Genomic DNA, 12,115 nt, shown 5'->3' with positions numbered 1-12,115 from the left:
CTGAGGAAGCCTTTCTCTGCTGCCTGAGGCGCCCGGAGACACCTGACAGAAGGCAAATGGCGGTCTCCAGGCGTGGAGAAGTTGGAAGGAATATGTGCCGGGGGCGGGGAGGGGGCAGGCCTTTTCTGTGGAAAAACGACTTCACCAGTTCGGTGTCCTACTCCAGTCCCCAGGGTGATATCTTTCTTACCCTTTTAAATTCCCGAGGTGGATTAGGTGGGTACGGGACGCTTCTGGGGTACGGTTCACGAAGCACCCCCATCTGGGCCCATGGAGCCCTACGCGCCTGCGCGGAGTGGCGCTGGGGGCGGGGCCGCGGGGATCCGGCCGCCCCGCCCGCACGCAGGCCCCATGGCGTCATCCCGCCGTGACGCTCGCGCTGTGGGACAACTGTAAGTGGTGAGGCTCCTCCAGCTTCCCGGGCCGCTGCAGTCCCTGTGGTGGTGGTGGCGGCGGTGGCGGTGGTGGCGGTGTCCACGGCCGTGGGGGACTTCGAGCGGGGGACGGACGGGGAAGGCCGCCCGATGTGGCGGGCACAGGCAGGTGCCCGCCCGCCCGCTCGGAGCCGGAGCGCGCCCTCCTGGTGGCGGGAGGTAGCGGGGTGCGGGGAGACAAGGCAGCCGCACCCCGCGTGGCAGGGCCGCTCGGGAGCCAGCCAAGGGGGGGGAAGTTCAAGTACAAAGTCCTCCCTGACCCCGCCCTTACTTGGTTAAGGACCTTAGGTGGTTTTTCTTCCCCTTCCACTACCCCCAGGGGCCTTGTAGGTGGATATGCTAACTCCCTGGGAAGGGTTCCTTCAGAGAATAGGGGGATCCTGTGTCTGGGAGCCAGCAGGTGACCAGATAGCGGGCCTTGGACATCCCGACACCCTCCTGCTGCCTCAGTTTCCTTTTTGCGCCTACTGGAGGTCGAGTGACCTCTGAACTCATCCCTGGTTACCTCAGGACCTGGGACGTACTGAGAGTGGCATAGAACTTGTCAACTTGCCAGAGACCCTTTATAAAGAAACCTGTGTCGCTAGGGCCGTGCAGGTCTATGGCCGGCTGCCCGAGGGTCTTGATCTTTTTCACTGTTTAGTTGGGCCTTCCACTTCCCCTTCCCGTCTGGTCATGGACTTGAGCTTGGATGATTGCCATGGACTACGCTAGAGCAGCTGTGGATTGATGCCTGGGTCATTTTCACAGTGTCCTGGTCCCTCACCACCCTACCACCCCCTCACCTTGTCTGGGATTCGCAGACAAAGCTGTTGGCACACCTGAAACCAGCATGTTCTACTCAGCACAAATGCACATCACAGGTCTTAGGACTGTGGCCGTGTCAGCGACATGGTCATGCCACCTGGCTGGTAAAATGTCCTTGGCTTACTCTTAGTATGTTACCGATGAGATGTTCTGTGATAATTCTTCCCAGCTGTGGCACACACTTGTCAGGAACTGTGAACAGGAGAACATTATGCATGCTGCAAGAGACTGTGTTAAGACAAGCGCCTTAAGAGCTCCCATTTCTGTCCATTTGTTCAAGGGTGAATACACTGTCATCCTAGGGGGAGTCATGAAGGGGGCTTCCATGCACTAGCTTTGTGTGCCTTTGGCTGAGCTCTGAAGTAGGAGTTGCTGTATTCCACTGTGGCTTTTACAAGGGTCAGATGAGCTAGGTCTCAAGGGTGAAAATAAAATGTGATGGTATTAGTGAGGGAGTTGTATGGGTCCCAGATGAGATGTGTGTTCAGGAGTCATATTCTGAGTCAGAACTAGAAATAGAGCCATGGGGAAGACAGCCTGTAACCTAGCGGGGCTCATGTTACAGGTAGGGAGACAGGTCACCGTGTGCAAATGCATAACAGCATGGCTTCACATAGTGACAGGTGCAGTAACCTAAAGATCAGCAGACAGTAGACATACAGGAAAAGCTTTTTCTGATAGGAGCCGATCAGGATTGGCTGCCATGTGTAAGGCATTCTTTTGAACACTTGAGGGTTTTTTTTTTTCCCCAAACCTTGTGAAATAAATATCCCTATCTTTATATTTCATAGTCAGGCTTTGCTTCAGGTTGCCCTGGTGAAGAGTGGAAGAGATGTTGAATTCAGTCCAAGCAGAGACCAGATGAACTAGAGGGGGCATCTTGGCAGGCTTGGGTGGAGGAGGATGTGACTCTTATGAAAGCTGGCTCTGAAGGAATGGGGATGGGTCTAAGTTGTGTTATGTGGGAATTCACTGCAGAGTCCTGGGGTGGAGTGCTGAGTGAAAAGGAGGTGAAGCGGCGGGTGATGGCCCAGGGTAGGAGAGATGACCACCAGAGGTGGGGTTCATGATAAGCTTTTGGAGGTGAAACTGATAGGACTTGCTGAGAAAAAGGGACAGCTCCCCCTCCCCCTCCCCCCGGAATGATGGTGTTCACTGAGGTGGAAGGATACCGAGAATGTGAATTGTGAGCCAAATGCTGGATCCAGTTTTGGACAAGTTTTAGCTAACCTGTTCAAGATAGGATGGTATTACTAATGCCAGTCATGATGAGAAATACTGTGTAGGCATAAACAGTTTCAGGCAGAGTTTTAGGTTAGTTTTATATCCATTCATCCATGTTTGCCTCATGATAACGGTATGTGGCAGGAACCTTGATGGTCTCCATTTGCCAAAGGAGGAAACAAACAGAGAGGTTGGAAATGGTTTGCCTAGAGTCCCCCAGCTTGTGAGGGGTGTTGCTGGGAATGACACTGAAGTGGTCTGCCTTTATTGTCCATACACTTCAACTCCGAGGCTACCTCTAAATGGACATGTTGGGTAGACAGGAGTGTGAATGGGAATCTCAGAAGAGTGGCCCAGGTTGGAGATAGAAATCTGTGTGTTGAGAAAGCTGCCTTTTGTTTCTCATAAAAGCCTTTTCAGTTACTGGAGCAATGCGTACTGATCTTCCTTATGTGGCCACCAACGTAAGATCTTTCCCTCTGGTCTCTGCACTGCGAGTTGCCTCTCGTCCCTGTCTCATGCCTCCCATGTAGTAGAGCTTAGGGATGACTGTATGTGCAGGGCATTCAGATAGGTTTTGGAAGTTCCAAGATGAATAAAACATAGCTCTCTCCCTGGATGTGCTGCATGTGAGGAAAAAAACCTGTGGGAATAATGCTAGAGTGGACAGCATGCATAAATAGATGCTAATGAATTTGTGCTGTTCAGTTGTACCTCCTCCGCCCCTGGCCCATGATTTGAGAGATGATAGGGCATGACATGGGCAAAGGGACCAGAGTGCCTAGGCCATCGTGGGATGAATCTCCCGCCCCAACAGTCTTTTCCACAATGGAATTATGATTGTGCATGTTTTACTACATTTGCATGAGTTTTCTTTGGCATTGTTATCATTTTCACCAAAATGATATAAATTCTCATATTTGACTCTCCTTGTGGAGTGATGAGTTTTTCCAGTTCTATTACCTCGGTTTTGACAGGGCTCACTGGTGAAATACGAGAGTTGGCTTGAAACATTGCAGCTTACATCATAGAAGGTGCTGGAGGGGCTGTGTGCAGTGGTTGGACAGGTTTCCACCAATGTAAGTGGCTCACCCCGGAGTTTTGTGATTTTTAAGAAGTTGAGTGTCTCTGCAGATCATTTAACATTTAGTATTTTCTTCTTGGTCATGGAATATTTGGCAGTTCATAGCATAAGTAGAATTAGAGATTACATCTCTTATGTTTGGGACACTGTAGAACATAAAGACTTGAAAAGCACACAGAATAAACTATTTGATTTCTGTCTTTCAGAGTACAGCATAATTTGAACACAGTCATCACTATTTTATTAGTTACCATGGGTATTCCAAATTTGAGCTATTAAAAGATTATATAAAAATTTTTGAAGATTTATTTATTTTTTATTGGAAAGGTGGATATATAGAAAGGAGGAAAGACAGAGAGGAAAATCCATCCAATGGTTCACTCCCCAAGCGGCTGCAATAGCTGGAGCTGAGCCAATCCAAAGCCAGGAGCCAGGAGCTTCCTCCAGGTCTCCCACACAGGTGCAGGGTCCCAAGGCTTTGGGCTGAACTCGACTGCATTCCCAGGACACAGGCAGGGAGCTGGATGAGAAACGGGGCCAGCGGGATTAGAACCGGTGCCCATATGGGATCCTGGCATGTTCAAGGTGAGGACTTTAACCTCTAGGCTGTTGCGCTGGGCCCAAGATTATATAAAATTTATCATTATAGATTTTATGGTTCACTTCAGAATTTTTTCCTGAACAGTTGATATAGGTTATATTCTGTTTTGCTTTTTAAGCTTTCATTGGGAGAGTTGATTTGTGTGCCCAAGTTCCTCATCCCTCTGAACAGAACCCTCCCCACATTTCAACTTAGAAAAGTGCCATCTCATTCTATAGCACACATAATTTTAATTCTGCTGTTGCAACTTCTCCATAATTAAGGGACTTGAGATGGTTAATATGTCTTTATATGATGCACATACGTTTAATGCCTCTAAGAACTTCAGATACCCGTGTATGGTAGTAAAAAATAGGAGTATGTGTTAAATGGCTCAGAGATTTTTTTCCTACCCAGTCTCAGCCAAGATCAAGTGGCTGATTGATTGTATGAAGGAACTTCCGGTGGAGCAGATGGGCATTATAGTCCCATTTGAAGACCATAATGAATATAACATTGTAGTTAATGAACAAAGTACAGATCACTTAAAAATTTTTTATTTTTGCTAGCAAGTTTTAAAACTGATGTAAATATGTGGAAAATATGTCTGATGAAAAGCAAGATAGCCCAGTGACGTGCCTACAAGGCATTTAAATATAATTCTTAAAATTCCACTGTTGGCTATTAACTCTTATTTTTGCTCATTACCTCCAAATAATGTGTATTGTAGTAGGAGCTGGGTGTAAGTTTATTTTACATTGTGCCTGTCCAAATGTGCTTCATTCATATAAAGTTTGATTCATTTCATATTTAGTTGCTTAGAAATTAAAAACCTTAGGCTTATTATTATTATTATTATTTGCTTCCTATACACACTAGTGGCTAGCAATTTCAAAGAGTAGACTAAGCTTTAGTGACAGGTTAACCAAATTGTCACTTCAGTGGAACAACCCAATAATAAGTCTTAGGAAGGATTAAACACAAACAACATGTTGATGAAGGGATAATTTACTATAGCTATAGTTCTTCCTAAATTCTTACCATCTTACAGAGAGTGTCCTTTTTTTTTTTTTGGTTCCCATTGTAGAACTTCTGTTTTCAAGCTCTGTCGTAAGCCACCAGTATGTAGGGAGAAAAAAAATGTGAGTTAAATACTATAGAATAGTATAGTATGGATCTAGCCCAGTAGATCACAACCTGGGACAGTCTTGTCTCTTCTGACCCACTTGGGGGGACATTAGGTCCTATCCACCCCATGGACATTAGGCTGTCATGACTGTGTGTTGTCACGACTGTGGCCTTGCTTCTGGCTTCTGGTTGGTTGATGCTGGAACTATTACTGAACATCCCCTCTACACAAGACAGCCTCCAGACAACAGAAAGTAACCCAAGCCATCATAATTGTTAGTTTTAGAAGTGATACAATTCTGGCATATACAGGTTTGCACTATAAATTTCCTTGATTTTTGTTAAATACTGAATTATCTATGTCATTGTTACATGGTCCTTTGTATGTTTAAACTGTCCTGTAATAGGACCAGCATAGTATGGTGGGCTAAAATGCAGCTTGTAGCATTCACATCCAACATCAAAGTGCCAGTTCAGAGTCCTGACTGCTTTGCTTCCAACCCATCTTCCTGTTCATGGGCCTGGCAAAGTGGTGGGGGATAGCCCAAAGACACAGGTACTCATCACCGATTTGGGAGACCCTGATGGAGTTCCTGCTTCCTGGGCTTGAACCTGTGCCACACCTGGCTCTTGTGGCCATTTGAGGATTGAATCAGTTGGGTAATGGACAGATGTACTGACTGACTTTCTTTCTCCTTCTTCCCCTCTCCCTCCTTCTTTATCTATTGGTTTCTTTCTTTTCTTTCTTTCTTTCTTTCTTTCTTTCTCTCTTTTCTTTTCTTTTCTTTTCTTTCTTTCTTTCTTTCTTTCTTTCTTTCTTTCTTTCTTTCTTTCTTTCTTTCTTTCTTTCCTTCCTTCCTTCCTTCCTTCCTTCCTTCCTTCCTTCCTTCTTTCCTTCCTTCCTTCCTTCCTTCCTTCCTTCCTTCCTTCCTTCCTTCTATCTTTCTTTCTTTCTTTCTTTCTTTCTTTCTTTCTTTCTTTCTTTCTTTCTTTCTTTCTTTCTTTCTTTCTTTCTCTGTCCCTTTGCCTTTCAAATAAATGAATCTTTAAAAAAACCCTTTTTCACATTGCCTTTCACCTGTGGCTGTAATGAGATAGTTATCCATTCTACTTTACCTATAAGGCCAATGATTAACAGATAGTAAACAGCCTGCTAAGGCATCTAAGCTCATAGTGTATTTAGGCTGTTTCTGTGGAACTGTGCTGCCTTTCTGGGTGTTCTTTGTTAATCTGTAATGTTTTTAATTTCTGGATTGATTCACCATACATAAACCTGATCCATCTAAGCAGTCACCAGTCTATCATTTGAGCACCGTTTGAATTCCTTAGTAATTGTGTGGTTTTAAAATTCTGCTCTGAGTTGAGAGTAGAGACTTCACTGGGTTTTAGAATGTTAGTATTATTCTAAAATGTGTTTCTCTTTTAAAATGTGACTTCACTTTGTCAGTCTGATAAAGGGGTATTCATGTTTGAGATTGGACTCTTATTTATACTCATTTTCTAATTTGAATACTTGTTAGTTTTCTTAGACATCTTTTAAGTGAAATTTTGGGCTATTTCACTTATTTTTTCCTCTGTGCCAAAACAAACTTCAAAATAGTATTATAGTCAGTTTTTATTTTCCTCCTAAGATATTTAGGGTGTAATGTTGCTTTAAATGAGCCTATCTTTTTTGTAAGATAGTAAGAACTGCTGATAATCTCTTTTATTGTGGATTGGGAAACTTAAGTTATGAATTTACCAGAATAAATCAGTTTCAAGCATAGGATTCTGCATTTGGGTTTTCAGATTGGACAGCGTCACGGCAGACTGTTTTCTCCGTGAGGTTAGAAAGGGAACACTGCTGGTCATCTGTGACTCTGGCATCCGTGGGGGGAGTGCTGATGGGATGTCTGACTGCTTTACTTGTGATCCAGCATTCCTGCTGATGTGTCTAGGAAGTCACTGGAAAGTGGTCCACATCATTGCGAGCCCAGCATGGAGTGTCCAAGCTCTGGCTTCGGCCTGGCCCAGATGTGGTCATGGTGGCCAGTGGTGGAGCAAACCAATGGATAGATGCACTCTGTCTTTCTTTAGGTCTTCTGCTGCTCTGCTTTTCAAATAAATCAATAAATCTTCAACTATATTTTGTTTGAGGGTTATTTGATTATAGTCAATTCTTGGTATAAGTTTTAGTGGTTGTGGTTGGAAATGATTTTCTTTTTTTGAAATTCATTTATTTTTATAGGAAAGGCAGATTTATAGAGAAAGATCTTCCATCTACTGGTTCACTCCTGAAATGGCTACGGTGGCTAGAACTGAGCTGATCTGAAGCCAGGAGCCTCTTCTGGGTCTCCGCAGGTATAGGGTACCAAAGCTTTGGGCCATCCTCTACTGTTCTCCCAGGCCATAGGCAGGGAGCTGGATGGGAAATTGAAAAACCAGGACACAAACAGGCACCCATATGAGATCTTGGCGCATGCAAGGTGAGGAATTAGTCACTGAGCCATCACACCAGGCTGAGTAGTTGGAAATTTTAATTTGTGTAATACATCGAATGGCTGTATTTGTTCAACTCATAGTCTCAAACTGTGTACTGGGAATGGAGAGAGAAGACAGTACCTTTGGCTGGCACGTTGTATATTGGGCAAGAATGATTAGAATTATACTTAAAAGGGGAAAGATTCTCAAAGTTTCATAAGACCAGATTGTCATGACAAAAAAATTTTTTTCCTTACTTCCATGCAGAAAAATGTTAATGTCTGAGTTACCAGAATAGTTGCTGTCTTAATGGGGGAAGACACCACCACTCAAGTGCAGGTGATGCAAAGCTAAGGAAGGCCATGCTTCTAGAGTGTATCCCCCCACAGGCAGAGGAAGAGAGAGAAAGATCTTCTACCCACTGGCTCACTCCCCAAATGACTGTAAAATCCAATGTTGGGCTGGTCCAGAGCTGGTAACTAGAAGCTTCTTTGCCATCTCCCATGCGGGTACAGGGATACAAGGACTCTAATCATCTTCTGCTGCTTTCCCAGGCTACAAGCAGGAAACTGATTGGAAGTAGAGCAGGTGAGACAGGAACCAGTGCACCTATGGGATGCTGGAACTGCAGATGAACAATTAGATTGCTACCCCACTGTGTTGACCCCAGAGATAATTTCATACAGGGCTTTGAGGAAGCATGGGGTTTTGAATTGGCTGATTTTCAGAAACAGAGACAACGTGAAGTTTGACCGACTTTAAGCTTGGTGTCTGGGGGCTGCCTGGCATCGAGGGGTGAAGAAGCCGAGGTGGGATGGTGCCAATTGGCTGACTGACTCACCCCAGTGCTTGAGTGAGAATGCTGAGAGGATGTTAAGGCCCGAGTGACTGGGAACAGATTGAAAAGCAGTTGTGTGCTTACTGGTTGCCAGCTGGGACACAGCCAGAGTGTAGGCTCTTCCTTTCTTGAAGTTGGAGAAAGAGTGCTGCTGCTTCTCTGTGTTTACATCAGACATGTTTGCATGAGTTGCTATGCTAATAAAACCCACTTTTGATTTTTGCTCTTCCTCCAAAGCTCTAAACGATGAATGCAGCAAATAACACTTCTTTCTCTTAACGATCCCGGAATTGTGTGTGTGTCCCAACCTGCCTCAGGGATTATTTTTGTGTGTAGTTAAAAGGTCATAGGTTATTTATGAAGATAATACTTCAGAGGTTAGGAGAGGGTTGTAGTACTTTTAGGTCTATTTTCCTCTCAGAGTGTGTTGTATCAATTGCCTGCCAGAATTAGTCTCCATAGACGGCAGATTACAGATCTAAAAGTTTGGTGTTTGTGCTGTCACTAGAGATACATCTAGACACCATTACTTTTTGAAAGCTGACTAGCAATTATTCTCAATATCATAGAAGATGCAATGATTACATTGCATGTCTTTTATGTGACAGGGTAAGGCTGAATCATTCTAATATCTGTGAATCATTTTTCCACAATTACAGTATCATAGCAGTGTTAATAGGAAGTATTTCAGCTTCATGATTATTTGGAATATTTTTAGTTCTCAGAAATAAAGGCCCACTATCTATAACTACTTATTGAAACTGTGATGCACTGTTGTTCTCAATTGATCTCTCACAGTAGTTTGAAAAATATTTGTGAGGGTGAGGGACAGAGAGACAGGCAAGCAGACAGGGAGAGCGCTCACTGACTGCTTCACTCCTCAAAGGCCTGCAGCAGCTGGGGCTGGGCTGAGAGGGAAGAAAAGAGATGGGAGGTATGTCCACATCTTTCTTGAGGGTGACAGAGGCTCAGGTACTTGCACCATCCTCTGCTACTTGCCATTTGCCAGAAGCTGGAATTGCAGGCAGAGTCAGAGCTGGACTTGGAAGCCAGCACTCGGTAAGGGATGAGGATGTTCTAAGCTGCAGTTGAACTGCTGCACACAGTGTCCCCCTGTGCTTTCCTTCCAGACAGATGGTTCTGAAGTAGGAAGAAGATGCCCATTCGTCTCTGATAGACAGACACATGACCTCTGCAGAGAAACTCTGGTCAGTGGGGTGAGAGGGGAAGTGATGTGTGCCACTTTCAAAATACGGCTTGCCACCATATTCCTCTTTCACCCACCCCCCAAGACCCACCCCAACCTTAACTGGTCTTCAGAGAGTTCATGGAAAATGTGTGTTATGGAAAAAGTATGCATTAATTTAAAAGCTTCTTTTCCCCCACCAAACCAAATTTGTCTTTTAAAATTCTATTTTCCTTGAATGATTTGGAGTACTTTGTATGTTCTTTTTATGAAAATGTGTTTCAGCTTTTGCAGTTAGAAATGAATTAAGAAATTTTTACTTGTTTCTATGAATGTAGTTTCACAGATTTGCGGTTAAAATTTGTGCCCTAATATTTTTGGATAATATCCATTTTCTTCATTGTTTTTGAATTCCAATAGTTTCAGAATTGCTATTATATCACATTCAGTTATGCTGTATTTTATTTAACATGTCTTTATTGTAGTGATTATGGACTGAGTGCCCTAGCACTCCCATATTGAGGCCCTGGCTCACCATGCAATGGGTTTGGATATTTAGTGCATAAGGATGTATGCTTTGTTGGGGTCCTGGTCCTGGGACCCTGGGAGGAGAGGAGGGGCCTCCAGAGCACCTTGTCTACATGACACTACACAGTGGGAGTGTCCATAAGCAAGGAAGGGTCCCACACCAGAGCTTAACTGTCTTAGCAGCTTCCAGAACTAGGAGGGAGTCCCAGTCACATTTTGTTACCACAGCCTGAGCTGAGTGGCTTATTATCACTGAGATGACCTTCAGGTTTTCTTTCTGTAGATAGTTTTACACTTTTTATAACAACTATTTCTTGAAAAGAAAAACAGAGGCTTATTTTTACTTGAAAAGCAGAGTGCTAAGCTGGTTCAAAGCTGGGAGCTAGAAGCTTCTTTGAGGTCTCTCACATGGGTGCAGGGGCCCAAGGGCTTGGGCCATCTTCCACTGCGTTCCAAGATCATTAGCAGGGAACTGGATTGCAAGTGGAGCAGCCTTGACTCAAGCCAGTGCCTGTATAGGATGCTGACTCCCAGGTATTTAGGCTTAACCTGCAATGCCATGGTGCCAGCCCCTGTAAAAATTATTGCTTATGCTGAAGTGTCTTAAATAGGACTCTGTAATTAGGAATAGTTCTATTTTATTACTGGTAGTAATGACAAAAACCAGTATGGATAAGAGCTACAATAATGGCAATGGCAGGCAACAGTGATTATTCTAACCATAAAGATAACTGTGAGAATGATGAGATCAGTCATAACATTTTGTGTCCACTGCTGGGCAGAGTCTACAAATCCTAAGTGGATCCTTACAGCAGCCTTGGGAGGCAAGTATTACTGCCCTTTCTGCCTTAGAGAAGAGGTATGAGTCCCCAGGAGGTTGAATATCTTCTTTGTGGTCACACCATAAGTTCATGGGAAAATCTGGTGCCCAGTAGGGAGGTCTTTCTGACTGTAGGATCTGCTGTGGACTAGATTGTGTCCACATGAATCTTACTTGGTGAAGACCTAGTCTTTAGTGGGAAGTACTTAGAGATTGTGGCTTGCACAGATAATCAGGATTGATGGGCTCATGTGAGCGGTGTCCTTGTGGTGGGATTAGTACTTTTGGAGTAGGAGACACCAGGGAGCCCACCCGAGGACAGTGGCTGTTCACAAGGCAGGAAAAGGGCCTCAGCAGACACTGACCCTGCTGGCCCTCCAATCCTGGCCTTGTTAGGCTCCAGCACTGTGAGTGAATATGTCACCCAGTTAGATGTCTGTGATTGTGGAGTTCTGAAATGACTGCAACATGCTTTAAGTGCTGTGCTACATGTACAGACTTGGTCCAGATCATGACTGAGTAGCCAACCAAACTGTGAAGATAGGCCAAAATAAGTAGAAGCAGCAGAGAGTTAGGATGGTGGTACCACGCTACTGAGGGCTCATGAGTTCTGCATGGATTTGCACTTCAGGAGTCTTCTGTTGGCATGGGCATTGTTGCACAGTAGTTAAGTTACCCTTTGGGACAGCAGTGCCCCATATCAGAGAGGCCTGGGTTGGAGTTTCATTCCACTTCTGATGCCAGCTTCCTGCTAATACACACCCAGGTGAGTTGCCTCACAGGCAGTGTCTCAGTTACCAACATGGGAAACCTGGATTGACTTCTGGGTTCAGCTTCACCTGGATCCACCATGGCTGTTACTGGCTTTTGGGAGGAGTAAACCAACACATGGGAGATCTTGATCTAGCTATGTGCTTCTCTTAATCCTTTTTGCCTTTCAAGATAAAAAAAAAAAAGCGTGGGGGGTGGCGGATGGAGAGAGAAAAAAAGAAAGTAGTAAATGATGGAGGAGTGGGCAGTAAAATC

The 12,115-nt window shown here is 44.5% G+C and overlaps 1 protein-coding gene across 1 annotated transcript in view; it reads left to right on the top strand.

The window, feature by feature from the left end:
- Positions 1 to 352: 352 nt before the first annotated feature.
- Positions 353 to 12,115, top strand: part of ZNF438 (zinc finger protein 438) — a 137,321-nt gene continuing 125,558 nt past the window's right edge. Inside the window, exon 1 of the mRNA XM_012927909.2 lies at positions 353 to 392. The gene's annotated coding sequence lies outside the window, so the exon portion shown is untranslated. The remainder of the gene's footprint in view (positions 393 to 12,115) is intronic.

The sequence above is a fragment of the Ochotona princeps genome, chromosome 10 (assembly GCF_030435755.1).
Source record: "Ochotona princeps isolate mOchPri1 chromosome 10, mOchPri1.hap1, whole genome shotgun sequence".
Lineage (NCBI taxonomy): Eukaryota > Metazoa > Chordata > Mammalia > Lagomorpha > Ochotonidae > Ochotona > Ochotona princeps.
This window is presented reverse-complemented; position numbering and strand designations above follow the sequence as displayed.